Source organism: Triturus cristatus, chromosome 2_2 (genome assembly GCF_964204655.1).
Source record: "Triturus cristatus chromosome 2_2, aTriCri1.1, whole genome shotgun sequence".
In the NCBI taxonomy this organism is placed as follows: Eukaryota; Metazoa; Chordata; class Amphibia; order Caudata; family Salamandridae; genus Triturus; species Triturus cristatus.
Window position 1 is genome coordinate 1,243,538,581 of NC_140582.1, and position 25,616 is coordinate 1,243,564,196.

General features: G+C 45.4%; 2 protein-coding genes across 2 annotated transcripts in view; both read right to left on the reverse strand.

Annotated features, from left to right (window-relative positions):
- The window catches only part of LOC146863492 (uncharacterized), a 431,973-nt gene that overhangs the window by 258,906 nt on the left and 147,451 nt on the right, over window positions 1–25,616 (reverse strand). The gene's annotated exons all lie outside the window — the stretch shown is intronic.
- The window catches only part of LOC146863493 (uncharacterized), a 289,267-nt gene continuing 279,135 nt past the window's right edge, over window positions 15,485–25,616 (reverse strand). The window contains exon 5 of the mRNA XM_085642930.1: window positions 15,485–18,658. The gene's annotated coding sequence lies outside the window, so the exon portion shown is untranslated. The remainder of the gene's footprint in view (window positions 18,659–25,616) is intronic.

Consider the following 25,616-nt stretch of genomic DNA (forward strand, 5'->3'; position numbering starts at 1 on the left):
CGCGAGGGGCCAGCTAGCTAGCAGGTTGCGGGCGTTAGGACAGAAATAGCAGATATTTGTGTAGCAGAGTCTGTGCGATGAGCAGCCAACTAGCTAGCAGTGTGCAGGTGTTAGCATGAAAATAGCAGTTGTTTGTGTAGCTGCGTCTGTGTGATGAGCAGTCACTAGATAGCAGGGTGTGAGTGTTAGCACAGAACCAGCAGATGCATGAGTAGAGGCATCTGTGTGATGAGCAGGCAGCTAGCAAGCAGTGTGTGGATGTTAGCACAGAATTAGCAGAAGTATGTGTAGTGGCAGTATGTGTGATGAGCAGCCGGCTAGCTTGTTGTGTGTGAGTTTAAATACAGAATCAGCAGATGTATGTGTAGCAGAGTCTGTGTGATGAGCAGCCAGCTAGCAGGCAGGGTGTGAGTGTTAGCACAGAATCAGCAGATGTATGTGTACAGGCATATGTGTGATGAGCAGGCAGCTAGCAAGCAGTGTGTGGATGTTAGAGCAGAATCAGGTTATGTATGGGTAGAGGCAATCTGTGTGATGAGCAGCCGGCTGGCTAGCAGTGTACTAGCATTAGCACAAAAAGATGTATGTGTAGCGGAGGCTGTGCGCGAGAGCCCAGCTAGCTAGCAGCTTGCGGGCGTTAGGACAGAAATAGCAGATATTTGTGTATCAGAGTCTGTGCGATGAGCAGCCAACTAGCTAGCAGTGTGCAGGTGTTAGCATGAAAATAGCAGTTGTTTGTGTAGCTGCGTCTGTGTGATGAGCAGTCACTAGCTAGCAGGGTGTGAGTGTTAGCACAGAATCAGCAGATTTATGTGTAGAAGAGTCTGTGTAATAAGCAGCCAGCTAGCTAGCAGTGGGTGGGTGTTATCACTAAAATAGCAGATGTATATGTAGTGGAATCTGTGTGATGCGCAGCCAGTTATCTAGCCGTGTGAGGGTGTTGTGCTAGCACAGAATCACCAGATGTATGAGTAGAGTGAGTCTGTCTGATGAGCAGCTAGCTAGCTAGCAGTGTATGGGCCTTATCACTGAAATAGCAGATGGATGTGTAGTGGAGTCTGTGTGATAAGTAGCTGGCTAGCTAGCAGTGTGTGGGTGTAAGCACAGAATCAGCATATGTGTGTGTGGCAGAGTCAGTGATGAGCAGCCGTCTAGTATAGCTAGCAGTGTGTGGGTGTTAGCACAGAAATAGCAGATGTGGGAGTCCACAGAGCCTGTGTGATGAGCAGCCAGCTACCTAGCAGTTGGTGTTGTGTTAGCACAGGAATAGTAGAGGTATGTGTAGCAGAATCTGTGTGATGAGCAGACAGCTAGATAGGAGTGTGTGGGCACTAGCACTAAAATAGAAGATGAATGTGTAGTTGAGTTTGTGTGATAAGCAGCTGTCTAGCTTAGCAGTATGTGGGTGTTAGCACAGAATCAGCAGATGTATGTTTGGCGGCATCTGTGTAATGAGCATCCAGTTAGCTAGAAGTGTGCGTGTGGTAGCACAAAAACGGCAGATGTTTGTGTAGCTGAGTCTGTGTGATGATGAGCAGCAGGCTAGCTAGAAGTGTATGTGTGTTAGCAGAGAAATAGCAGATGTATGTGCAGTGGAGTCTGTGTGATGAGTAGGGGTGGGCGGAATTTGCGAAAGTGACTTTCACAAATTATCGCGAAAATGTTAAAAATCTCCGCAAGCAAGCGGAAATATCGCGAAGATGCGGAAGTTTTTTTCCTGCCTGTTCGGGGTATTTTCTGCGTGGTCGCGGCTCGCCAACTTACCCATGAGGTTACTCGCGGGCGCTGCCATCTTGTTTTCACTCTTCTCGCGGTGCATGATCGCGAGAAGAAAGACGTGATCGCGCGACCAATGACATTACTGCGGGCGCGAACTGTCGCGAGACAGCGCAAATGGCTACCAACAATCCAACATCTCGTGGAGAACGCGACCGGATCGGAAAAACTGGTCGGCGAACGTGGGGATTCAGGTAAGGCGATCGCACGCGCGCGAGAATGTATTATTTTACAGCGCAAGCAAGAAACAAATTATCGCTAAGCTGTGGAATGCGGAAATTTTGACATGTTCGCGCTCTCCGCGAAAATGTCAAATTATCACAGTTTCCACGAGCGGAACGGAAATTTAGCCCAGGCCTAGTGATGAGCAGCCGGCTAACTAGCAGTGTGCGTGTGTTAGCACACAAATAGCAGATGTTTGTGTAGCGGCGTCGGTGTGATGAGCCGTCGCTAGCTAGCAGTGTGTGGGTATTACCACAGACATAGCAGATCTATGTGTAGAGGCTTCTGTGTGATGAGCAGCCGGCTAGCTAACAGTGTAGGTGTTAGAACAGAATAAGCAGATGTATGTGTAGAGGGAGTTTGTGTGATGAGTAGCAGGCTAACTAGCAGTGTGTGGGTGGTAGCACAGAATAACCAGTGTATGTGTAGTGGAGTCTGTGAAAAAAGCAGCTGGCTTACTAGCAGTCTGTGGATGTGAGCGCAGAATCAGCAGATGGAGGTGTAGAGGCAGTCCGTGTGATGAGCAGCCGGCTAGCTTGCAGTGTATGGGTGTTAGCACAGAGTCAACAGATGTAGGTGTAGTAGAATCTGTGTGATGAGCAGCCAGCTATCTATCCAATGTGTGGGTGTTGTGTTCCCACAGAATCACCAGATGTTTGAGTAGGGGGAGTCTGTGAGATGAGCAGTTAGCTAGCTAGCAGTGTACGGGCGTTAGCACTGAAATAGCAGATGTGTGTGTAGTGGAGTCTGTGTGATAAGTAGCCAGGTTGCTAGCAGTGTGTGGCTGTTAGCACAGAATCAGCAGATGTATGTGTAGAGGGAGTTTGTGTGATGAGCAGCAGGCTAGCTAGCTGTATGTGGGTGGTAGTATAGAATCAGCAGATGTATGTGTAGAGGGAGTTTGTGTGATGAGCAGCAGGCTAGCTAGCAGTGAGTGGGTGGTTGTACAGAATCAGCAGATGTATGTGTATCCGAGTCTGTGTAATGAGCATCCGGTTAGATAGCAGTGTGTGGATGTTAGTGCAGAATCAGCAGATGCATATATAGAGGCCATCTGTGTGATGAGCAGTCGCTAGCTAGTAGTGTGTGGGTGTTGGCACACAAATAGCAGATGTTTGTGCAGTGGAGTCTGTGTGATGAGCAGCTGGCTAGCTAGCAGTGTGTGGGTGTTAGCACAGCATAAGCAGATGTAAGTGTAGAGGGAGTTTGTGTGATGAGCAGCAGGCTAGCTAGCAGTGTGTGGAGGTAATACAGAATCAGCAGATGTATGTGTAGTGGATTCTGTGTAATGAGCAGCTGGCTAGCTATCAGTGTGTGGATGTTAGTGCAGAATCAGCAGATGCATGTGTAGAACAAGTCCATATTCAAGCAGCCTCCTCACCCCAGCAGCCAAAGGTGACTCCATGAGCGAGACCACAGGCAAGCAGCCTCCTCACCCCAGCAGCCCAGGTGACTCCATGAGCGAGACCACAAGCAAGCAGCCTCCTCACCCCAGCAGCCCAGGTGACTCCATGAGCGAGACCACAAGCAAGCAGCCTCCTCACCCCAGCAGCCCAGGTGACTCCATGAGCGAGACCACAAGCAAGCAGCCTCCTCACCCCAGCAGCTGAGGTGCCTCCATGAGCGAGACCATAAGCGAGCAGGAGGTCCTGGGCTTGAGAAAGAAGCACTTTGGCTAAGAGGCACGTGGGTGCTCTGGCACCGCTGGGTTTAGCACCATCCGTTTGCTTTGGTATAATGCTCACCCTGCCTGTTAAAATGTGCAGCGCCATTTGGTTCGATTCTGTGTATCTTCATTTGCAGATCTATAACTCGAGTCCAGAATATAACAAGAGGGTGTGATTTGCAGCATTTACAGCCCCCTTCCTCTGCCAAACAACCCTCCCCCGCCTTGGATGGTCCTCAAAAACAAGAATGTAAGAAATCTTTTCTTACACTCCAGTTTTTCCAAGGGTCCGTAACATGGTACACGTTCTTTTTAAAGTGAGCAGGCTTTCCTTCATTCCCCTTCCCCTGTACTTGTAAAGAGAGCAGGATGTTTCTTCGCAGGGGAGTGTTGCTGACCCTGGGGTCACTGGTGTAGGAAGACAGGATCCTTCTGCATGGTTACCCCCACTTTTTGCCTGGTGCTAATCTGTTTTTGAACTAGTCTGACTGGGATCCTGCTAATCAGCACCCTAGTCTATCTGCTTCCTCCCTAAATTGTTATGATCAGTACTTAGGGACATCCCGGATTGGATACTGGGGTACCCTTATACATCCCTAGTAAATAGTACTAAGGTACCCAGGGCATAGGTACACCAGAGGTCTCCCATTGGCTGAAGCATGTATTATGCAACCCATGAGAGACTATTCAAAATGGAACTACAGGTCTACCATTGCAGCCTGTGTAAGTTGGTGCTTGCACCACTTACTAAAGGTATTCGTTTTCTATATCATGGGTCACTGCACCTAAAACCTATAAGTCACAGCTATAGCAGGCCTTTGCAATCCTGAAGGCAGGGTGCTTGTTTCTAAGTGAGAGGATGCCCCTGCATGAGCAGAACACCCCTACAGCCTACGGAGTCCTTTCTCCCGGGTTGTCAATGAAGAAGCCATATACTATAATGGGGCGACGCGTAATTACGTGATGACCATCTTGAAACTGGCTGTAACGAATTCTATCATGTTTGGTATCAAACATGTTGGAATCATACCCCCACACTGTAAACGGTGTGGGAGGTATGATTCCAATCACTGGAAGAGCTCTCCTTTAGGCTCTCACTGTTCCCGGTGCTAACCTTCTAAACCCGGACAGCACAAAATGGTTGCTGCTGACCAGAGACACATTTCTTCCCTCCTGCTACTGAGCCAAGCTCAAGGCAGAGGTAGTTGGAACAATAGACATCCTGTCACAGGGAGGTGTGACCACCTCCCAGACAGGATTTAGTGTATTGGGACCGGGTGGGTGTGCTTGCCATCACCAGAAAGTCTGCATGAGAGTAACCTCCCCCATGTTCAGAGGTGCCTCCATAAGCGAGACAACAAGCAAGCAACCTCCTCACCCCAGCAGCAAAGGTAACTGTGAGAAGTTGGCCTGATATATGCTGTCCACTAGTTCTAGTGGGCCCCTTGTATCAGTCCAAACAACCCCTTATGGTGATAGGTTAAAGACAACCTTTATTGAAAGCTATCCTAGTGGTAGCTCTGGAGAGCAGCCTTCAGGCTAAGTCTTGAAGGAATGTAAAGCAGCTTGTTTTACCAGTCTATAACCTCTTGAGTCACTAAATGAAAGATATCCACACCAGGAATATATATAAAATATATGTATTTATTACTAAACACACCCTCCTAGTTTCTTTATGAGACTAGAGGTCAAAACACATACGTTACACTACAATAATCACAATAAAATAGCACAAATACACGTTTGGGCCCTCGGGTTGAGCCAAACCATATACTAAAATAGTGGTATAAGAACCACGACTTAACTAGACACAAGGCCTAGAGCCTGTAGAATCGCTGGGACCCCAAGGAACCACCCAAGGTAGTGACACAGGGGACACTTAGAATTGAGTCAGGACCAAACCCTTTTGGACTTAGGAAGTTCTAGGGCTAGCACCCATGGGAGCACCAGAGTACTCATGTTACCTCACCCAGGGAATCCGGGTGCATAGGTGTCTTTTGGTGTCGGGTCGGGTCGCGTCTTTGATTTCAATGGGAGCTGGCGAAGAAGTGCTGCTGCCGTGAAGATGCGAGGTGTCCGAAGAAATCCAAGCCCGGATCGAAGATGAGAAGAACCTGAAAGCAGAGGGGAGAGAGTCTGGGTCACTTGCCAGTGACCAGGAAGGCGATGAGCAGATGTCCCCCGATGTCGGGTGATTTCAAGTGAAGGAGGTGAAGCTTGACTCTTCAGCCACGACGACCAGGAGGTGTCGAGGATGACAAGGAGCTGGATTTGAGCTGTCCCCCAAAGGATGTCAAGTGGCACAGTATCGTTGCCTGGATTGGACACAACAAGCCTTGGCAACAGCAACCCACGCAGAAACGAGAAAGATGCTTCGGTGCAGACAAGCAAGGTCTGTGGGACTCACCACTTGGATGGAAGTTAGGGCCCATCAGGAGCAGTCAGGAAAGCCCAAGGAAATGCAAAGTTACCCCCTCAGGGACCCACCAGTCAACGGAACAGGAATCGCGAAGGGACCTCGAGATGAAACACAAAATGGCGGCCCACGGGTCACTCGGAATGACCAGGTCGACAATCTTCGGTGAATTCGGTGCTCGAGGTAGGGGCTTCAAGTCAGCCCAAGCACGACTTCAAGAGACGTCGAGAAGTTAATGCACTTGCAGAAATGCACAGTGATCAGGAGTTCCGGTTCCACGCTACTCACAAGGGCTATGGGTCTCAGCTTTGCTGGAGACTCAGGTCGGCCTCAGAGATGTCTGGAAATCCTCTTCCTTGGCTGCAAATGCTTCGGAGTCCGGCAGGAGCTTCGAGGATGCAGACCAGCAAATTGCTTTGTTGGTGCCTGCCAAGCAGGGGAGTCACTCCTTGACCCCAAGGGAGATTTCTTCAGACCTCTGGTCTTGAGCAGAGCATCAAAGGTCCAGGATTCAGCGTCAGGGTTTCATCCAGGGTAATATAAAGTCCTAAGGACAGGGTTCCCATACTTATACTAAGGTAGGGGGTTGGACATACTCTGGGGACCCAAAGCAACACAAGCAAGCAGCCTCCTCACCCCAGCAGCCCAGGTGACTCCATGAGCAAGACCACAAGCAAGCAGCCTCCTCACCCCAGCAGCCAAAGGTGACTCCATGAGCGAGACCACAAGCAAGCAGCCTCCTCACACCAGCAGCCCAGGTGCCTCCTTGAGCGAGACCACAAGCAAGCAGGAGGTCCTGGTCCTGAGAAAGAAGCACTTTCGCTAAGAGGCACGTGGGTGCTCTGGCACCGCTGGGTTTAGCACCATCCGTTTGCTTTGGTATAATGCTCACCCTGCCTGTTAAAATGTGCAGCGCCATTTGGTTCGATTCTGTGTATCTTCATTTGCAGATCTATAACTCGAGTCCAGAATAGAACAAGGGGTGTGATTTGCAGCATTTATAGCACCCTTCCTCTGCCGCAAACCCCTCCCCCACCTGGATGGCCCTTAAAAACAAGAATTTAAGAAATCCTTTCTCACACTCCAGTTTTTCCAAGGCTTCCTAACATGCTATACGTTCTTTTTAAAAGTGAGCAGGCTTTCCTTCATTCCCCTTCCCCTGTACTTGTAAAGAGGGCAGGATGTTTCTTCGCAGGGGAGTGCTGCTGACCCTGGGGTCACTGGTGTAGGAAGACAGGATCCTTCTGCATGGTTACCCCCACTTTTTGCCTGGTGCTAATCTGTTTTTGAACTAGTCTGACCAGGATCCTCCTAATCAGCACCCTAGTCTATCTTCTTTTTCCCTAAATTGTTATGATCACTACTTAGCTACATCCCAGATTGGATAATGGGTTACCTTTATAAGTCTCTCGTAAATTGTGCTAAGGTACACAGGTTATTGGTACCCCAGAGGTCTCCCATTGGCTGAAGCATGTATTATGCCACCCACGAGAGACTATTCAAAATTTAACTACAGGTCAGCCATTGCAGCCTATTTAAGTTGGTGGTTGCATCACTTACTAAAGGTATACGTTATCTATATCTTGGGTCACTGCACTTAAAACCTATGAGTCATGGCTTTAGCAGGCCTTTGCAATCCTGAAGGCAGGGTGCTTGTTTCTAAGTGAGAGGATGCCCCTGCATGAGCAGGACACCCCTATAGCCTACGGAGTCAATTCTCCTGGGTTGTCAGTGAAGAAGCCATATACTATAATGGGGCGACGCGTAATGGTGCGATGACCATCTTGAAACTGGCTGCAATGAATCCTATCATGTTTGGTATCAAACATGTTGGAATCATACCATCCCACCTTAAACGGTGTGGGAGGTATGACTCCAAGCACTGGAAGATCCCTCTTTTAGGCTCTAAGTGTTCCAGGTGCCAACCTTTTAGACCCGGACAGCACAAAATGGTTGCTGCCGACCAGAGACACATTTCTGCCCTCCTGCTGCTGAGCCAAGCTCAAGGCAGAGAAAGGTGGAGCAATAGGCATCCTGTCACAGGGAGGAGTGACCACCTCCCAGACAGGATTTGGGGTACTGGGACCGGGTAGGTGCACTTGCCAGAACCAGAAAGTCTGCATGAGGGGCACATTTGGTGTCCCTGTGTATAGTCCAGTTCGCACCAGTTCTGGGAGCCGTTAGCTCCCGCTTTGGCGTGAAACTGGACAAAGGACATGGGCATAACTTCCCCCCTGTCCAGACCCTCCCCTGGGAGGGTCCCCTGAATCTTAAAAACCATTTTCCTAGGGTACTTAAGGGATTACCCGGGTGTATGTCCCTAGATTCGTCGTTAGAAAAGTTTGAGATCGGACACCACTTCTACTTCTACCGTCTGGGCACTCTGGACTTCGCTGGACTTCCTTTGGGCCTGACTCCGTCTTCCTTCTAGTCTGCTGCATCTTCTGTGCCTGTACATCATACAGGAACCTTCCAAGGCCTGTGAAGCATCAAAGACACTTGAGGAAATCTCCCTTGGAGTGAAGGAGTCACTCCCCTGTATTCGCAGCCACTGCAACTAAGTCGACCAGTCTGCAGATCCTGAGCTTCTCTGGACTCCGTGGGCTCTGCAACACAGGTGGTGGTTTTCACAGCTCCTGAGGCCTGCCCTGCCCTCTCACCAAGTTTGACACCATTATCCCTCGTGGGGATTGCAATAACCGAATACCTGTGCACTGCGTACAACTTGCAGTTGCAAAGGCTTGTGGGCTTCCTTCTAAGAAGATCTTTATTTATGTATTTATTCGAAGGTTTTATATAGCGCGAATATGACACTTGCGGGTATCATATCAGAGTGCTTTACAAGAGAAGTAGTTAACAAAGGAGACAATGTACAAGAGAAACATAATATTTTGAAATAAAGTCTTATGTTCCAGCTGGTTGTTCTAAGAGTCGCATCAATATTTAAGTAAATTTCGACATGAGAAGAGATTTGGCTTCTTTTTTTAAATAGACAGTTGAGGGGTTGAGTCTGGTTTCTGGGGTAGTGCATTCCAGATCCTTGGAGCAATACCAGAGAAGGCGCGGTTATATGTTTTCTTCTTGGCAAACCTTTGAGGCTTTAGAAGAAGGTTGCTGGCGCTCCTGGATGATCCGTTTCCACACGAAAGCTCCAGTTTCTGGGCCAGATAACTCGGTGTGTTGTGATGGATGGCCTTATGCGTCATGCAGGCGATTTTTTATTGAATTTTTGCTTCGAAGGGTAGCCAATTGAGCGCTTTGAAGTCAGGGGAGATGTGGCTATTTCTTTTTAAGCCTGTGATTAGCCTGGCCGCTGAGTTGAGTGATGCTCTTAGGGGGGCAGTTGTAGATCTAGGTACTCCACAAAGAGTTGCACTACCATATTCTAGTCTGGGAATTATTAGTGCTTGGACTGCCATCTTGAAGTCGTTTACTGGGAGGAAGGGTTTTAATTTTCTCAGAGTGCTTATCTGAATGTTTGCTCCTTTTGCTGCGGCACTGATGTGTTTTTGCATGTTTAAGTTACCGTCCAGAGTTACTCCCCAGAGACTTTGCTGAGTCAATTATAAGAGGTTGGCAGTTGAATGCTGTAAGTTGTTTAAGCCATTTGTGTATGTTGGATGGTTGATTAGGTGGGCTGATTAGTAAGAATTCAGTTTTCAGGGCGTTTAGTTTGAGGTGGTTTTCAGTCAACCATGACTGAGTATTTTGTAAAGTTAGATTGAGAGACTTGATATCATCTGGAGAATTTATCTTTAAGTATAGTTGCGTGTCGTCTGCATACATGTGAAAGTGGATATTTGATGAGCCGAGAATCTCCGTGAGTGGCTCCGTGAATAGATTGAACAGTGTAGGTGAGAGGGAGGATCCCTGCGGAACTCCTAATGTGACTGGGACGGTCGAGGACAGAGATTGGTTGACCTTGAACCTTTGGGATCTATTCAGTAGGAAAGAAGTAAACCAATTTAGTACTGACCCCGATAAGCCCATTCTGTATTGCAGGAGAGCTAGAAGATTTTCATGTTTGACGGTGTCGAAGGCCGAAGATAAGTCAAGCAGGATAAGTAGGCAGGTTTTGTTCTGGTCTAGGCTTCTTAGTGCGTCATCTACTATGTGGGTCATAGCCGACTCCGTACTATGACCTGCCCGGAAGCCAGCTTGGAATTTGTTGAGCAGGTGGCAGTGAGTGATGTGGTTATCTCACTGGCTGAGAACACATTTTTCTAGGAGTTTAGCCAGAGTTGGGAGGTTGGAAATTGGTCGGTAGTTATTTAGGTCCGTGGGGTCAGCTGTCGTTTTTTTTAGGATGGGGGAGACTTGTCCCGCTTAGAGAATTTCAGGAATGGTTCCTTGGACTAAGGAGGTATTGATAATCTTTGTCCAAAGTGGCAGTAGCGCCGGTATGAGATCTTTGAGGTAGTTTGCAGGAAGAGGGTCTGAGAAGTGGTTGGAGGGGTTCACAGACGTGAGTGTATTTAGAATAGCTTCTTCGCTTTAGGCTGTGAAGGTGGCCCAGAAGGCGTTATTTTTTACGGCGAGCTTAGATGAGCCATTGAGTGGGGTTGCTAGAATATGGGAGGACAAATCCTTCGGAGTGGTAGATTGAGCCAATGAGGCCTTAAGGAGATCCGTTTTCAGGAGTTCAGTTTTATTCGTGAAGAAGGAGGAAAGTTCTTCAGAGCTGGGTGGCGAGCCTTGACCAACTTGAGAAGGGCAAGCTAAGCCGCTGGATTGAGATTTGACTAGTTCAAATAGTTTTTTGGGTCGGTTCTTGACTTGATCTAGCTGATTTTTGAAAAAGTTTGCTTTTGAGTGTCTGATCTTTCTATAGTACAAGTTTCTGGTGGATCGGAGCAGATTGAGATGAGGCGTGGAAGGTGATGACCTCCAGCGCCTTTCGGCTAGTCTCAGGGTTCGTCTGTCCTCATTGAGTCTGCCGTCAATCCAGGGTTTGGAATCTTTTGTGGAGATCCTCTTCAGTTGTAGAGGTGCGGTTGTGTCTAAGATAGAGGACATGGAGTTAAGGTAGTGTTGTGTTAAAGCTTGAACATCCGTTAGGCCTTCCGGGGGAGCAGGATGTTGACGCTGGCGGATGTGGAAAGGTCTGTATGGGGTTTTTTCAGAATCCTCTTCCATATTTTAGGTCTCGCAGGTTGTACTGAACGTAGTTTGACTGATTCCTTGATGAAGAAGGTGATGGCATGATGATCGGACCAATCACATGGGAGGATTGTGCTAAGCTGTATAGCTTCTGGTTTGGCAATAACCAAGTCAAGGGTTGAACCCTTGACATGTGTGGGGCTATTGCAGATTTGGGTGAGGTCAAGGGCAGAAAGGAATGTTTTGAGGCTATTTACTGCCGGGTCGTTAGGGTCGTTCCAATGCAGATTGAAATCGCCAAGGTATATTTGGGTATTATGTTGACCAGTGTGAGTGGTCACGATATCCATAAATTGCTCGATGAAGGTTAGGTTATCGCCTGGCGGGTGGTAGAATATGTGCAATGAGCAAATTGGTTTGTTATTACTTGTGACCTCAAAGCAGAGGTATTCACAAGAGGATAGATCCGGTGAGGGTGAGCTGTTCACTGAAAGAGTGTTCCGGTGAATGCAGGCAATACCGCCTCCTAGTCTATCGGGTCTATCTAGTCTGGTGATGTCATGATCGGGGGGAACCAGAATGTCTAGGATCGGCGTGGAAAACTCATTTAGCCATGTTTCAGTTAGGAATAGGAGGTCAGGATCATGAGTGAGTATTGGGTCAGCTGTGTGTTGTGAGTCTGATCGGCAGTTTAGTAGAATGCATTTGAGATGTTGGAGTGTGGGGCTGTTGCTGTGAGGGTTCCAGGTCTTATCACCGGCATGTCGTCTAATCATGTGTTGCTGCCCGATCAAGTTCCGTAGCTTTTGGAGGTCATCCTTAATAAATTGTAATGAGAGAAGGATTACATCGAGTCTAGGGTCTGGTGTAGGGGGCATGTTAAGTGTTTGGTCTAGGGGGAGCGTAGGGGTGGATGGGTTTGTGGTGTAGATTGGAGGGTGGCAGAGATCTGAGGCTGCGTGCCGGAGTCTACAAGTAAGGCTGTCCGGGGAAGGGGAGGGGGGAATAGCCAAAGGGGGAGGGGGAGAGGTATGTGTCGGAAGGGTGTGCGTCCAGAATAGTGGCGTGGATGGCATTGGGTTGTAGATGGGAGGGTTGCATTGATCTGACTCTTCGTAGTGCAATCTAGCTGTAAGGCTGTCTGGGGAGGAGGAGAGGGGCATAGCCAAAGGAGGGCTGTCTCCTGGCGTTGAGGTGGGGGTGTGCAAGGATAGGTTCGTAGGAAAATGCCCTGGAGGTGTTATCGGCGTGGACATGGGGGGCGTGATCGGCATGGGCATGGGGGGAGCTAAGGAAATAGGGGTGTCTGTGGCAGGGGGAGAGGGATTAAGGACTTTCTCTTTGATGAGAGAAAAGATGTTGTCAAGTAGGATTAGGTTTCGGTCGGATGATTGCATAAGGATGGTCCCATTATGATAAATGGTGATTGTGGCTGATGCATTGTAAAGAGCGGAGGGGCTGATAGCGATCTTGAGACCGTGTGCTGTTTTCCTGGATGACGAAACAGAGAGCAGGGCGTAAAAGGCTTTTCTCCATTGAGCTCTCCTCTTTGTGTAAAAAATAATGTTGTTGGATAAAGTGCCTTTATTTGTAGAGTAGTATGGGTCTGATATTGGGGTTTCAGGGAATGTTTTTAGCAGCGAGTGTTTGAAACGTTTGGCTGCTTTTTTTGAGAGGTTAGGGGGATATTTGATATTATAAGTATGTTGACCTGCGCGCTCCATTGTGCTATTGGCGCTTAAAGGAGGGGTAGACAGGTAGGGGGAGTGCACTAATAGTGGAGGGGTGATGTGCAGCGTAAGATGGGGATAATGAGGGGTCGTATGAAGAATCTAGTGACGGAGCCGGTCCTGTGCGGTTAGGGTTGCGAGAGGATAAGTACCCTATTAGGGAGAGAGGAGATGGGAAAGGGAGAAGAGTGAGAGGAAGTGGGAACGGGGGGGAAGCGTGAGGTGAGCGGTCGTGCCTATTAGTTGAACCGGATGTAATTAGATACGGTGCTGTAGTGAATTTTATTAATTTTCCAAAGATTAATCCAGTGTCTGCTCGTGAATAGCCCAATCCTATGGACATCAAAGCCAGTACAAGATGGCCGCTGTATTTGTAGTCCTATCACTCTTACTTGAGGGTGCAGTCCTATGTTTCTCTCTATGTACACTGAATTGGGTTGGTCCTTTTTCCCTTTCCTTGGAGTGTCTTGAGGGGAGAAGTCCTTTCACTCTTTCTACGTGCCGTATTGACTGCGATGGGATCCGGCGAGAGTCAACAAAATGGGTTTCAAAATGGACCCCCTGTAGTGTCCCCGCAAGAAAAAAATGAAAGGGTGGCATTCCAAAAGTCCATAAATTGGGCGAAGCGCAGAAAAAAAAGAAGGAACAATGGCCTCAAAGTTCGAATTGCGGGCAATGCGATCACTGCTGACCGGCTGCGAGTGATGGAGGGTCGCAAACAATTGATGACGACCTCACAAGCGGGCAGTATATGCAGGCTGACTTGCTCCCGTGCTGGGCTTTCGCGTCTGGGGCGGGTCCCGTTTTTCGTGAGTGGGGCGGGTCCTCACAAGCTTCGAGCAAGGGTCAGGCAATGAAGGCGCACCCTCCGAAACACTTCGTGCTTGCCTCCCCTTCGAGCATAGAACTCGTGGGAGACATATTTGGGCTCCAAGTATCCCCAACCTAGGACACCTCCTGGGAAGAGCATTTTCTGCCACACTGCATCGTGTGCATTGTGGCCTATGTCTTTTGGTGAGCTGCTTAAGGCCCTCTTGCGACTCCAGTGCCTCAGCGTCCATTTGAGGGTCACACTTATTTCCTTTGGGGTCCCCTAATTGCTCGGGTCTGCTCTGACTCCCCTGCTTTTGCTGAGTCCCCTGGACCTTGCTGGTCCCAACGTTGCTCCTTCTCTGATTACTGTGTGGGTTGCTGTTGCCATGGCTTGTTGGTGCAACAGCCAGGCACTGACTCCTCAGCACTTGAGATCCTTCATGGGACAGCTCGTGTTCAGCTCCTGGTCCTCCTCAGCATTTCCTGGTCCTCACAGCTACAGAGATATCATCCTCGTCACCCATCTTGCAACACGCGACATGGGAGGGCATTCGTCTTCCAAGGCTCCTGGTCACTCATGAGTAACATAGACTCTGTCCCCTCTGCTTGCATGAACCTCTCATCAAGAATCCATCCTTGGATTGCACCGGACACTTCTTCCTTTCCTCCACAGCGGCACTTTCCTGAAGTCCTTCATTGGGTTCGACAGGGGTTTCCGACACCAATTCAGACGTATGCACTGGCTTCCCTGGTGTAGTTAATGTGGGTACTGGGGTACTAGGGTATCCACGGGTGGAGTGGCTGTCTAATCAACTGTCTTCCAAGGGGTGCCTTCAGGGTCCACTGGGAAGGGTGCTTAATCTTTAAAAATCCAACCACGACTTGCACATAGACCTGTACGGAGCACAAGGTCGTGTTCCCACACTGCACACGCTCTCCGTGGGGTCCCTATCTACTTACCTTGGGTGGTTCTGTGGCTCCCCAGCAATTCTATGTTCTCTCGACATCGTCCTGACACGAGTCGTGGTTCTTATACAACTTTCCAAAAATATAATTTGGTCCCTCCCTGGGGCCCTCTGTGTATTTCGTGCTATTCACTGTATTTCTTGCTAAAGTATTGTGTGCATTGTGCTTATCTCCTTGATGGAGATTTTTCAACATACTAGAGAGGATTATATAATAAATACATATTGTTATAAATACTTGGGGGCCGATTTCCAGAACTAATCTGAGACAAAATCCTAAACTTCTTACTTTTGGTATTCACAGAAGGCATTTAGTAGGAGTAAAGTTAGGATTCCTAACTTGACTACTACTAAACTGAGACAAAATCCTAACTTTATGACTTTCGGTATTCACAAAAGGGTTTTAGTAGTAGTAAAGATAGGATTCCTAACTTTACTACTATTAAATGCCTTTTGTGAATACCGAAAGTCGTAAAGTTAGGATTTTTCTCAGTTTGCTGGTAGTAATGTTAGAATGTCTTCTGTGAATACCAAAAGTAGTAAGTCTCGGATTTTGTCTCAGATTACTTTTGTGAATCGGGCCCTTGGTGTGGTTCTTTTCACATAATCTATACTATAAGTAGGCTGTCCTGTTTTCAGTTTTTATTTTTGGTCAATTCTGCTGGGGTTTTTTCAGTGTTTTCATGCCATTTCAATACCTTAAAAAAACAGTGGTTAGCAGTGGTTACAAATTTTCGCGCCATTAAAACAACAGAAACAGTGTTTTTCCAGTGTTTATGGTACTTTTGTCTTTTATTATTGCTTGGTTTCTGCACTGATAGTGCTTGGTATATAGACGGTGCAGGTACAGTTTATATGAGGTACAAATACTTTTTTACAAATCAAACTTATCGTAGTACACAATACAATACTTCAGTGAGTCTTTGGTCATGGGTGCTCACTCTTTCTTTCCCATGTAAACTTTTATCTGTGAAAAGGCCCTCTCAACATTAGCACTTGGGATGGGAAACGCCAAAACAGCCAGTACACAATTTGGTAACTCTGGCCACTGACCTAGCTTTCCATGGCATTACTGGTGTACCTAAAGAATGCAATTCTGTGGGACAGGTTCTGTATCAGATGCGTTGAACTTGGCTCACATGCCCCCAGTTATTAAAGCAGTCACAAATGTAGCAGCACTTTTGAAAGTCCAGAGAAAATTCCTCTTTATGGAAGGGATCTAGAACTTGTGCAGAGTACCACAGTGAGGCTTTGTTGCCTTCAAAGGCCATGGCTGATTACATTACATTTCTAAGCTTCATTGCAAGCCATTTCTCATACATTGTAAAATAAAATTTCCTGAATTGCTCCTCAACATTTCTTGTCTTACCAAGTGGCAAGCACTCTAACATGGAGCAGCATTCCAAGTGACACTGCGTTCCATATTTTCCAAAAGTCTGGTGTCATGTTTTCACCACTATTCCAGATGCTTGGTAACAACACTCTTTTCACATATACCTCTCACTACACCTTGCATCGAATGTTTAATGCCTGGGGTGTTTGGCAATCCACCTACTATCAATACTGACTCACTAGAAAAGGGGGCTGGTTTTACCCATTCTCTGTGGGTAACATGTGATGGTACATATTGGGATAGATTCTTGTAAAACCAGCCATTATATCCATCAGTGAAAGACTCAAACGTAGCCAAAATATCAAATATGATTTTGATATTTCCTGATTCTCTACAGTTTATAAAATGATTAAACCAGACCAAACACATGCTCATAAACACTGTATCTTTGAGCCAAATACCACAAAACTGAAAAGTGCAAATGAAGAAAAAACAATATTTTAGTGACATCTCTAAATAAAAAAACTCAAGCAGAATAATGTTAGCCCCGTCTTTCTTGCTGCTTCTTGTATAACAAAGCTACATTGTATTGGACTCTTCGAGAAGAAATAAAAATAACTCTTTCACTCTCCTTTGCCTTTCTTTGAATAGCATTTAGGTGTTTTTTCTGTGTTTATATTTTTTAACTGGTGAGGGCTATTTCCCTTTCAGTGGGTTTTATCAGTTATTATAGGTTTAAACCTAAAACAATATAGCCTAACTATAAGATTACATTCTGGTAAAATAAGCTGCTTTACACTTCTTCCAGTTCTTAACAGTGCCCTTGCTGAGACTACTGGGGGTTTTAATAAACAGAGCTCTGCGTTACACTTAGGCAATTGTTTATAAAGATGTCATGGATGCTGTGCAGCACTCAAAGTTGTGCTGTGACGGGGAGAGAGGAGGAAAGCGCACACCTACAGGGATATGGCTATCTCCATAGCTCTAGTGCACAAATAGGCTGGCATGCACCCCACACACCTTTGCACCATAGTGCAAGGGTGTGTGCATGAGTCTAGCATAGGTTTTGCACTGAAAGTGTACTATTCCAGTACAGAATGCTATGCTCACACTAACTTTCAATCAATTAATCAATCAATCAGTGGAATTGTAAGCTCGCTACTCACCCGTGAGGGTCTCAAGGCGCTGGGGGTGGGGGGTCCGCAGTTCCATTCAGCCGAAGAGCCAGGTCTTTAGAGTCTTCCTAAAGGTGTTCAGGGGGGGGGGGGCACTTCGGATGTCTGCCGGTAGCTCGTTCCTGGTCTTGGCTGCAATGTGAGAGAAGGATATTCTGCCTGCTCTGGCTCTGTGGATGCGTGGGGTTCCGGTCAGTGCGAGATGGGAAGATCGGAGGTTTCTTTTGGGTACGTGGAAGTTGATTCTGTTTTTGAGGTATTTGGGTCCGTTGTTGTGTAGTCATTTGTAGGCATGGGTGAGGATTTTGAAGGTGACTCTTTGCTCCATGGGATGCAAGTGGAGTCTTTGTAGGTGTTGGCTGATGTGTTCTTGCCAGGGGATGCCGAGGGCTAGTCTTGCGGCGGTGTTCTGTATTGTCTGGAGTTTGCGGTGTAGGGACTTGTTGATGCCGGTGTAGAGTGTGTTTCCATAGTCCAGTCTGCTGGTGATGATCCCGTGGGTAACTGTTTTCCTTGACTTAGTGGGGATCCATTTGAAGGTCATGTGGAGGATGCGGAGGGTGTTGAAGCAGCTGGATGTGACGCCGTTGATCTGTCGGTTCATGGTGAGTGATGAGTCGAGTATGATGCCCAGGTTCTTTGCCCACTTCAGATGGGGGCGAGTTAAGAGAAATAAAAACATTTCTCCTTTTAACGCCTGCTTCAAAGTTGCATTATTTTTTAGCAGAAAACCCTGTCTACAATTCTTAGTAAATTGAATTTTGCATCAAAAACCAAAGGTACTTGCAAGGGAATGCCCATATTACACCCATGGAATGCCCCCATGACGCAGAGTAACGCAAAGCAGCACAGGAAACTTAATTTTTTTAAAATGTGCTGGTTTGTGCCACATTTGTGGCTCAAACCCGGTGCTTACTTCCTTAAGGGAGTAGAAGGAGCCAGTTATTATTATTTAAAAATGTATCCTAAACACAACTTTTCATTAAGGCGAATTCTCTAAGAAGTGTATTGCTATACAAGGGGGGTGGGGGCACGCCTGGCTAGTGGAAGGAGTTTTAGCACTCCAGGCAAAATAGCATTTTGATATTGGATCACTCCCTGCTCTTTTACCCCAGCACTGGCAAAACCAATAGTGATGGCTCTCGTGATAAACATTTGAGCTTGGAACACATGGAAATAGCATCCATGAATGCCTGTGTCTTACATGCTTGTTCAGCTGATCTCAATTTGTCCATTGTCCCTCGACTCAGGAGAGCCAGAGTGAGAGGTCGCTCTTTCGTGGCAGGGCCCCTGTTCTCTGGAACTTGCTAACTCTTTCCATCAGGAACACTGAGAACTGCCTGCACTTCAGGAAAACCCTGAAGACACGGCTTGTTTCCACCTATTGTTGCCTCGTTCTTCTTTCTTCTGACAGGTCCATAGATGCAGTTCAATCATCCTGAAGTTCCAGCTCTGGGAAGCCCTGTTCATGGAGCAGATATTCGCTTTATAAACATTATAACATAACATAATGTAACATAACATCACATAACATAAGGTAACGTAACATAAGGTAATGTAGCATAACAACATAATGTAACATAATGTAACGTAACATAAAGAAACATAATGTAACATGATGTAACGTAACATAAGTTAATGCAACATAAGGTAAAGTAACATAAGGTAACATAACATAACATAACGTAATGTAATATAATGTAACGTAACATACGGTAACTTAACATAAGGTAAGGTAACATAAGGTAACGTAACATGAAGTAACATAACAGAAAGTAACGTAATGTAACATAATGTAACGTAACATAAGTTAATGTAACATAAGCTAAAGTAACATAAGGTAACGTAACATAACATAACATGCTCTTGCACATTAAAGGCAGACTTGTTGGCTTTGCAAAGGCTTACTTTATATAGAGATTGCCTCATGCAAGCATGGCCTCCTACAGGATCAGTCTTGGTGGAGTCTGCTGGCTGGTGGAGCATGGATGAGCTTCACTTCATAGGTGGAGCATGGACAAGCTTTACTTCATAGGTGGAGTATGGACAACGTGTCACAGGGCGTGTTTGCACACATGTCACTTTAGGCCCGCACCCTTCCTTCACCATTGTGCAAACGCGCCCCGTGGCATGTTTTAAGTTGAGGGATTAAGTCCCCTTGAATCCTGAGGGCCCCTGGGGCCCAACTAGCCCACCAGGTACCTCCAGTAAGTGCCACAGAGCTGCATTGCAGAGAGGTGTAAAAAGGGGCGTGGCCTGGACCACCTCTCTGCAACGCAGCCCTGTGGTGCTTACTGGAGGTACCTGGTGGGCTAGTTGGCCCCCAGGGACCCTCAGGATTGAAGAGGAATTAATTCCCCAACTTAAAAAGCGCCACAGGGCGTGTTTGCACACATGTCACCTCAGGCCCCGCCCCCTCCCTTCACCACTGTGCAAACGCATCCCATGATGCGTTTTAAGTTGGGGGATTAAGTCTCCTTCAATCCTGAGGGTCCCTGGGGTCCAACTAGCCCACCAGGTACCTCCAGTTACCGCCACAGTGCTGCATTGCGAGAGGTGGTCTGAGGCCATGCCCCGTTTTACACCTCTCTGCAACGCAGCCCTGTGGCGCTTACTGGCAGTACCTGGTGGGCTAGTTGGCCCCCAGGGACCCTCAGGATTGAAGGGGAATTCATTCCCCACCTTAAAACGCACCACAGGGACTGTTTGCACACATGTCACATCAGGCCCCGCCCACTCACTTCACCACTAAACTGCACTGTGCATACTGCCCAGAGGCTTCTGGAGTGGTAGAACAACTGAATGGCACTTTAAAAGACTGGGAAAGGTGTGTGCATCCACCCCACTGGACTGGCCTGATGCTTTACCTCTTGTTCTGATGGGGCTCAGAAGCATTCCTGATAGGAATACAGGGTTGAGTCCCCATGAAATACTCATGGGAAGAGCAATGAGGCAGGCATGTATACCAGGACACAAACTGTTGAATATACCTGAGAATTGGCTGACCTAGTGTGCTCTATCTCTCACCAGGTTGGAGAAGACACAGTTGCCAGGCAGCCGAATCAAGCACATGATCTGAATCCTGGTGATTGGGTTGTGGGGAAGGAACACACTCGAGAGTCATGTCTAGCACCCAGGAGGGGAAAACCACATCAGGTTTTATTGGTTACAAACACAGCAGTGAAATGTGCAGGCTTGCCTAATTGGATTCATGCAAGCCATACCAAGAGAATACCAGCACCTGATATGGAAGGTTCCCAATTGACACAAGCAGTTGAGGCTGCAAAAGGTTATACAGCTGAAGGATCTAGAATAACAGATCCTGAAATATCAGATCGAGAACAACTGAGCACAAGTCAGGATGACTGGATTCCAGTGGCTGACATACCTGAAGTAATTGAGAGGACAAGAAGTCAAACAAAGTTCGAAAGGCAGGAAATTAGTGAGGACCAGTTAGGTGTAGAATAACAAGCTCAGGAAAGTGAAAATACAACTGTTGGAGAACCTGAGCAGGATCAGACAAGGAGAGAAAAATCTATTCAGACAGAGGTGGATGAAACCATTCATGAATCTGAGGAGGGACCGATAGGTCTAGAAGAACACGTTCAGGTTGCAGAAACCCAAAGTGCAATAAGACCTGAGCAGGACCAGACAGGAATAGAAGAACAGGTTCAGATAGAAGAAGAAGAGAAAACTGAAATAAAACCTGAACAGGGTCAAGACAGGGAAGAAGAACGCATTCAGGCAGAAAAAGACATTGCAAAAACAAGTGCTGCACAGGGTCAGACAGAAAGGGTTTCTGAAACCGAAAGCGATCAAATTGTGCCACAGCTTAATGAAAATAAAAGAACACTCTAAGACAGTGACAGTGTAGTACAAGCAAAAAGGGTCAGAAGGGGTGACAACTGGCCAAGTGTTGTGAAAAGACTAAAGTATCATTTTACAACAGTTAATCAAGAACCTGACCAAGTAAACAAAATTTCTAGTCAGTCTGGGACATCTGCTGAACAGCCCAGACAACAAAGTCAAAGATTAAGAGTGTTGAACAATAAGTTCAAAGGACCTCTGTAATTCTTTAACATTTCGCAAATTTTGATTTAAATGAAGAAAGTGATGAAGAAGTAAGTGCAGAACAGATTGCCGAAGAAGTGAGACCAACTTGAAAATTTCCCAAGAAATTATATTTAAAATCTTAATCTGAATTAAAGAAGAGTGATAGAGCTGCTAGAAAACCGAAACAAAATATTGTAAAAAAATGTTGTAAAATATGTATATGTAGTATATTTCTAAAACTCATAATTTAGTTAGTACTGACAGTAGCCATCCCTTATTTGATGGTTATAAAAGAAAAAAATGACACAAGTACGCATGAAAGGGTAGAAAACATTAAAGTAGATAGGGTAGAATTAGGAGCACAGAATGAGTCCAAGAATGAAAGAGACAGAGTAGATTTAGGTGCAGCAGATGAGTTAGATGTACACCACACTGTGACAAGTAATGACACTGCTTTAAATGTTTCACAAATCTATTAGTGCAATATGTAGACACTATGGAAGTGAGTGATTGTTAAGTATGTTTGAAATTACCAGCATCAGTAGCGGAATGTGTAACATACCACCATATTCCCTTGACCTATGGTGTTTCTTGTAGCGTGTTAGCAAGTTTGTTTTATAGAACAGGAAAGCTACAATATTATTATTCTAATGTAGATGTGATTTTTTCTGAGGTTCCTATGCGAAAGAGCATGGACCCAGTTCTTAGTACAAGGGATGCACAGTTTATGGGAGAATATTTTCTAACTATGAAAACAATAGTTATAGCTAAAGCACACAAGCACAATTTAACATGTAAATTACGTGAAGAAGAAAGGATATTATTTAATTTAGTTGAGCAAAGGAGACAGGACTTCCAAAGAAAGGCCTCTGAACCGAAACCTCTTATACCTCAATGGGCTGAGAAAGAAAATATGTATACAACTGGCAAGACTCATGCTGCTATGTCCCTAGACTTTGAAAAGAAAGGGAAGATCTGCCTCCATAGATTAAAGACTGAATATAACAATGTATTTATTGGTTCCAGTGAATGTGAACATAATTTTCTAGTAATTGTGGGATGGGGACTGAAAGGTGGAACAGATCCAGTATTTCCTAGAATTTATTATGTATGTGGAGACAAAGCATATTTTAGGCTGCCTGATCATTGGTACGGGTGTTGCTATTTTGGAATAGTATTCTCAAAAGTGTACCATGTAAAAAGAATCCCTGGAAGCAATAAAAACGAAAAGGAACTAACACGTATGAAGAGAGCTAGTTTTTCAAAAAAAGTAGGTGATATATTCAGTGCATTGATACCTTCAGTGGAAGTAATTCTGAACTCACACAGGATTTGTCAATTATCTACAGTGATTGATCATCTATCGACCGATACTGCTAGAGGATTCTTAATGATTAATACAGAATTGGTTGCAAAAAGATCTATGGTTTTGCAAAATCGACTTGCTCTTGATTAGGGGTGGGCGGAATTTGAGTAGTCGCGCTACACAAAGCACGGCGAAACAGTAAAAAATCTCCGCGAGCACGCAGAAATTCCGCAAACATGTGGAATTGCTTGTTTGCGATGCTTTTTTCCTGTTCGCGAACGCTGTTTGCGTGCTCTGGGGGAATATCTCGTGAACATGCATTTTGAGAACGCGAACAAGCAAAAACTTCCACGAAGCCGCGGAATGCAGAATTTTGGGCATTTCCGCGTTCTCCGCAGAACGCGAAATTACCCAAGTTCCGCGAGCGTAACGGAATTTACCGCCCAGGCCTACTCTTGATATATTGTTGGCAAAAGAGGGCAGAGTCTGTAAAATGTTGAAAGCGCAACATTGCTGCACTTACATTCCTGACAAAATTGTTGAAATTGGAAGATATATTAAAACATTGCGAAATTAGAGGAAGATTTGAAACCACTTAAAGTTGACAGTGTATGGAAGAAATTAACAAATAGTATTACAACCATAGGAGGCTGGTTTTCTAACTTAGGTAATAGCCTTATAGGTCAAATAATACTACCAGCATTAGGGATAACACTATTAGATTTAGCAATAATGACATGGTTCAAGTGTTGCAAGAAAAGAAAAGGATATGCAGTAAACGAAAAGGGAAAAAAGAGAAAATACAATGAGATACAGTTAGAGGAAATGAAAGGAGATCTATACAAAAAGATGAAGAATTTACAGATTAATACCGAAAAAGAAAGAAAAGAAAGGGTTGAAAAGATTGAAGACGGAATTTAAATGTGCTAAAGTTGGCGTCTGATTTGGTGGTGGGAAAGTAGTGATGGCATAAAATGCCATCAGAGAGGAGATTAATGGAGCAAGGACTCATATAAAAGGAGACTTGCTTGAAGCATTTCCCTCAAATAACTCATAACTCTGTAATAATTGTGTTTGTAAGTAATAATCTGCACCAGAATTCGTACATTTGAATATAGGAAAGCTTGCCTATGTGTATTACTAACAAATAACCTGTGTGTCTCTAAAATGGCTGCTAAATGCGGGATTCTGCATTGTGCATACGTCTACTGCTTCTACGTAGTATGACGTACTATCGCTTGGAGGGAAATCTTTGCAGCTGTGCAGTTGCTCTTAAAATGGCCGCTTGAAACCCACATTATAATGGCATGCTTTGCTGAAACTAAACCATGTAAGTTTACTAAAATGTTAATGCAAAAGATTATTATGAATAAATGGGAGTAGAGCAGAGGTAGGTGGTATACAGTGAAACCATTCATTTTTGATTTTAATATTCTTTTCTTTGACCTCTCTATTAGTTCGTATTTGGGCCTCCAAGAGGGATTGAAGCTCGTGTATCATGTGACTAGTTCACATGCGCAGTAATGACAAACCAGAAACTGCGATGCAAAGTCTTGAATGCCATCCAAAAGAAAACAGCAACAGGTCCTGGGAACCAGCATGATGTCCTGTGCACAGGAACCACATTATATACAATGTATAGATTAAGATGTGAATACGGGTGGGAAATAAAGCTTGGGAAAGTAAATTAGGGGTGGGAACATTAAACAATAAGCTTTAGAAAAATATTAAAACTTAGCATGGTGTGATGATCATCTCCCCTTGCTCGTCCAATCAGAATTAAGCGTTTCATGAACTTGAAACATTTAGGGATGGTGGTTACCATGAGAAGAGAATAATTGAGGTAGTTAGTTAGTTAGATGGAGCTCATGCTGCAGAGATGCTGAGAGACCCAGATGCTGTCCGAGAATTGAGCAAATCCTAAAGAAGAACTGAACTACAGAACTTAGAACCAAAGCAAATTAGAAGTTCATCGCAGATGAATCGAGGAGGGAAGTAGGTAAAGAGCTAGAAGAAGTCCGCAGAAGAATCGAGGAAGAAGAGAGCATCAGAGAGGGGTGCAACGCAGGCGTCGGATCTAGAAGAGGTCACCTATCCTGTCCTGAATCCTGTCCTAAATTCTTTGGTCTCCTGACCTGTCCCAGGGGACCCAGTCCTGCTCCTAGGCCAAGGGGTTGGTTTCCACACCATTCTAGGTAAATATAATTCTGTGCAGTATGTCATTGTACTGCTCCCTCTGTTTTTCTCCTTTTTCAGGTACTATTATTATAACTTAGTCTGAAATCTCTGACTTAATTTGATTTCCCTTCCTTAAAGAAAATGGGGTTCAAACTGTACTTTGCATTCTTTGGTTCACATGAAATTTACTATATAAACATTTAAATCTCTCTTGAGCCAGTGGTTATTTAAAGTATATAATTGAATGGTATTACACCTATACTGCTAACAACTAGAACCATTGATCAGAAGAAATTATATACGGACAAAGGGTTGGTAAGAATAAACCTTGTAGGTATCATCACACTAAATTAATCCGAGCGGACCTTACTAGAATTTGTATGAATGTTTATGGACCCAGGTGAGTATGTGAATTGTGTGTATTCTCTAGCTGGTAACCGCTCCGCTCCATCAATAGTAAACAATGAAACGATTTAAAACATTATTAATCAATTAAATATCTAATTTTCAATGCAAAATTAAATCAAAATAAATTTACTTTAATTATAATTCTGATCACTTCTCACCCTATTCCATACGAACCCAACAATCCACTGCTGCTTTCTAAATTACTAACTAATTAAACAAGCATTTGCAATGCAATAGGTCTCGCATTTGCGAGATTTAGAGCTATTGGTATTGTAAATGACAATACCTTTTATCTAAGTGTTTTGGTTTAGAGTGGAGTGGATGTATGTTGTTTGGAGTGGAACTATGTACTCTGAATAGGAATTGTTAGCTGTGGAAGTGTGTGGGGTGGATTTGTGTGATGTGTAGTGTATTTGTGTAGAGGAATTATGTGACATAGAGAATAAAAAGGGGTGAGAGCTGCAGAGAACAGATG